At 42.2% G+C, this 4,888-nt stretch overlaps 1 pseudogene; it reads left to right on the top strand.

Moving 5' to 3' along the window:
* Nucleotides 1-1,144: 1,144 nt before the first annotated feature.
* On the top strand, nt 1,145-1,633 carry LOC143402072 (von Hippel-Lindau disease tumor suppressor pseudogene; annotated as a pseudogene).
* The last annotated feature ends 3,255 nt before the right edge of the window (nt 1,634-4,888 follow it).

Raw genomic sequence — 4,888 nt, 5'->3', positions numbered from 1 at the left:
AATGTGACTCCATTTTTAAAAATAAATAAATAACAGCGGCTTCTACCTCAAAGCCTGTCCTAAGGAAGGGGGCGTGACCCTTGTCCTTGGAAAAACCCACAGAGCACGCCTAAGCACATACCCACTCTGCTGAGTTGTTTGTCTGCAAATAACAGGAAAGATCTGAGGCTCCAGGTGTCCCTGACTCAGTTAGGCTGATGAGGACCCATAGCAACCCCCCTAGCAACCTCCAATCAGTATGAGACAGGGAGAATGCCTGGAATGCCAGATGACCCCCAAGTAGTTTATGGTGGTTGATAACAAGTTGGGAAACCATGTAGTTTATCACGTACACCCCTCGTGGCCTAAACCAATCAGTTCAAAAGAATCCCCTTCTTGTACTAACCAATCACCCCTACCCATCTTGTTCCCACCATTGAATGTGCTAATCAATGTTTGATTTTCCCATGGTATGGAATGATTTGCTGTGTGATGTAGTGAGGCATAGATTATTCCCGCAAAACCTATAAAATCTCACTGAACAAAGGACCAGGACTCATTCCCTGGGACCACTGCATTGGGAACAGTTGTGAGTCCAGGCTCGAGCTTGCAATAAAGACTCTTGTGTGCTTGCATTGGATTTGGCTCCTGGAGGTCTACTGGGGTCCCACAAATCTGGCATAACATCAGGGGCTGGGGTTGCGGCTCACCTAGCATGCATGAGGAACTGGGCTTGATCCTCAGCACCACATAAATGTAAAATACAGATATGGCGTCCACCTAAAACTAAATATATATATGCAAAGAAGTAAAGAGATAACATCAAAGACTCAGCAAATAAAAAATTTCATTATAAAGACTAAAACGGGGAGCCAGCCATTCTGGGAACCGCCCATTTTATCCCAGTTGAGACCAAGCACAGAGCAGCAAGCCTAGCCGGGAGAGCACACAAGCGCATGCACGCACCCAGGGCCCATCCTGCCCCGGCTCAGGCTGGCGAATCCCTTGGCAGCCAAGCGGTCCTCTAGGCTGGGAAGGTGAAGCCAGGAAGGTGAGGAACCAGAAGAGCCTGCCAAGGAGGTGGGTGCAGATTGTTCAACCCTGAAGAGTGTGACTGAAAGGAGCCGGAGGCCGAGGTCCGGATGAGGCCAGTAGCGCAGAGAAGATGGAGGCCGGGCAACCTCTACCGGTGCTGCGCTCCTTCAATTCGGGGGAGCTTTCCCGGGGCATCTTCCTCAACTGCAGCCCGCAGGCTGTGCTGCTGGTGTGGCTTAACTTCCGCGGTGAGCCGCAGCCCTATGGGACGCTGCAGCCGGGCAGCACCTCCGCATCCACACCTCCCGAGATCATATTGGCTCTTCAGAGGTGTAGGAACACACGGTGGGCTTCTGGTTAACTGAATTATTTGTGCCATCTGCCACCGTTGATGGACAGCCTACTTTTGCCAACATCACACTGCCAGCGTACACTCTGAAAGAGCGATGCCTCCAGGTGGTGCGAAGCCTAGTCAAGCCCGAGAACTACAGGAGACTGGACATCGTCAGATCACTCTGAAGATCTGCAAGACCACCCGAGTGTACAGAGAGACTTGGATCGGCTGACACAGGAGCACATTGCCAATCAGCAGTTGGAAGAGAAGACTGAAGATAGTTGAAATTAGCATTCTTATGACTCAGCTTTTCAGGGTACTGATGAGACTTGATCTGGATAATAGGACTGGTCGCTTAATCTCATTGCAAAGTGCCTTATTCTTGGAGTAAAATATGCGCCATTTCGTAATTTCACTAGGAATTGTGATGTTTAGGGGCAAACATCACAAAGTGTCCTTTAAATAACTGCCCTTTTTAGAAGTACTCATCAGGAGAAAGTAGTTGCATTTTTGCACTCTAGTAAGTCAGTAAAGTTTCAGTGTAAGAGTGTTTAAATAAATAATCAATGAGAATTGCAGTGTATTTTTAATAGTCAGCATGTGATGGTGTCTGCTCTTAATGGATTGTGGTTGATATCTATCTCCCATTTTAGGAAAATTGAAATGTCCTTAAGGCAGGGACAGATTTCTCATCTGTTTAAGGCTCCAGTGTCCAGCACATTATGAACAAATTTCTCCCTTTATTTTATTTTATTTTATTTATTTATTTATTTTTTATTTATTTATTTTTTTTTTTTTTTTGGTGCTTGGGTTGAATCTACGGCATTGTGCAGGCTAAGCATGTGTTCTACCATTGGGATTCCCCCAACCCTTATTTACTTATTTATTTATTTAGAGTTTGGTTTCCTAGTATTTCCCTAGGGAAAGCAAAGTTTTGGGTGAGCCATGATTGGTTGGAAGGTGTGCATTAAGCTAGTAAAGCCCCACCCTTTGTGATAAATCTGTGTGTGACTTGGAAAATGCCTTTAGTTAAATTAGAGTCCTGAAATGGTGGTTTTTATTTTGTTCATAAGTATTTGTTGGATGGACAAACCATTGGATGCTTTGGTAGAAAGTATTAGAGGATTGGCCTGTGTTGGGGAGAAGTGGGAGGCCTTAAGTTGTGAGTAAGCAAAAGTCTTAAAGGAAACCATTTTTACAGAAGCAGTTTTTCTCAGTTTCACACTTTTCTTGGTCTGCTCTTATTACAATGTTGTTTTGTTTAAGTTTCTAAACCAGGACTGGATTTTGTAACTTGATATATACACAATATAGCAAAAAAGAGTTGTCCTCGGGTTTAATTCTAATATTAAAGCACTCCTGTATTGTAAATAAATTGCTCGCAAGTCTGATATTTTCTGTTGCTTTCTATAAATTCATAGCATTACCATTTGGATTTGGTTCAGCATTTTTCTTCAACAGAACCTAGTCACACTTTTCACCCAGGTAGAGGAGAGGCTGAAGCCCTCCATCCTTGGGCCAGAGTGGGTAGATGGAGAAGCCTGAAATGTTTTATAGTTGAATAAATGTTCACACATCCTTTCTTATAAGCTGGACTTAGTCATTAACTCAGATTCAATACTTCTATCAGAATTTTTGTAACAGTTTAAAAAAAAATCTTCCTAATGGAGAAAATATTTAAAAAGAAAAGTAAAAGAGTTCTCTGTAGATACACTACTTAAATACAACCATGGTTAACTTTATGAACCATTTTATTTCAGCTTCTCATAGGGCATATTTTGGTTGGGTAGGTGTTTTGTTTGGTTTTGTTTAAGGTGTCGTGTCTAAGGATGAAATCCCTGGGCCTCCCACATGGTAGGCAAGTGCTCTACCACTGAGCTGTACCTTAGCCCAGGTTGGTTGGTTATCTTTTTTTTTTTTTTATTGGTTGTTCAAAACCTTACAAAGCTCTTGACATATCATATTTCATACATTAGATTCAAGAGGGTTATGAACTCCCATTTTTACCCCAAATACAGATTGCAGAATCACATCAGTTACACATCCACATTTTTACATAATGCCCTATTAGTAACTGTTGTATTCTGCTACCTTTCCTATCCTCTACTATCCTCCCTCTCCTCCCCTCCCATCTTCTCTCTCTACCCCATCTACTGTAATTCATTTCTCTCCTTGTTTATTTTCCCATTCCCCTCACAACCTCTTATATGTAATTTTGTATAACAATGAGGGTCTCCTTCCATTTCCATGCAATTTCTCTTTTCTCTCCCTTTCCCTCCCACCTCATGTCTCTGTTTAATGTTAATCTTTTCTTCCTGCTCTTCCTCCCTGCTCTGTTCTTAGTTGCTCTCATTATATCAAAGAAGACATTTGGTATTTGTTTTTTAGGGATTGGCTAGCTTCACTAAGCATAATCTGCTCTAGTGCCATCCATTTCCCTGCAAATTCCATGATTTTGTCATTTTTTAGTGCTGCGTAATACTCCATGGTGTATAGATGCCACATTTTTTTTATCCATTCATCCATTGAAGGGCATCTGGGTTGGTTCCACAGTCTAGCTATTGTGAATTGTGCTGCTATGAACATCGATGTGGCAGTATCCCTGTCATAAGCTCTTTTAAGGTCTTCAGGGAATAGTCCGAGAAGGGCAATAGCTGGGTCAAATGGTGGTTTCATTCCCAGCTTTCCCAGGAATCTCCATACTGCTTTCCAAATTGGCCGCATCAATTTGCAGTCCCACCAGCAATGTACAAGAGTACCCTTTTCCCCACATCCTCGCCAGCACTTGTTGTTGTTTGACTTCAGAATGGCTGCCAATCTTACTGGAGTGAGATGGTATCTTAGGGTGGTTTTGATTTGCATTTCTCTGACTGCTAGAGATGGTGAGCATTTTTTCATGTACTTGTTGATTGATTGTATGTCCTCCTCTGAGAAGTTTCTGTTCAGGTCCTTGGCCCATTTGTTGATTGAGTTATTTGTTTTCTTATTGTTTGATTTTTTGAGTTCTTTGTATACTCTGGATATTAGGGCTCTATCTGAAGTGTGGGGAGTAAAAATTTGTTCCCAGGATGAAGGCTCCCTATTTACCTCTCTTATTGTTTCTCTTGCTGTGAAAAAACTTTTCAGTTTAAGTAAGTCCCATTTGTTGATTCTTGTTATTAACTCTTGTGCTATGGGTGTCCTATTAAGGAATTTGGAGCCCGACCCCACAGTATGTAGATTGGAGCCAACTTTTTCTTCTATCAGACGCAGAGTCTCTGATTTGATATCTAGCTCCTTGATCCACTTTGAGTTAACTTTTGTGCATGGCGAGAGAAGGGGATGCAGTTTCATTTTGTTGCATATGGATTTCCAGTTTTCCCAACACCATTTGTTGAAGATGCTATCCTTTCTCCATTGCATGCTTTTAGCCCCTTTATCCAATATAAGATAGTTGTAACTTTGTGGATTAGTCTCTGTGTCCTCTATTCTGTACCATTGGTCCACCCGCCTGTTTTGGTACCAGTACCATGCTGTTTTTGTTACTATTGCTCTGTAATA

Source organism: Callospermophilus lateralis, chromosome 6, assembly GCF_048772815.1.
Source record: "Callospermophilus lateralis isolate mCalLat2 chromosome 6, mCalLat2.hap1, whole genome shotgun sequence".
Taxonomy (NCBI): domain Eukaryota; kingdom Metazoa; phylum Chordata; class Mammalia; order Rodentia; family Sciuridae; genus Callospermophilus; species Callospermophilus lateralis.
This window is presented reverse-complemented; position numbering and strand designations above follow the sequence as displayed.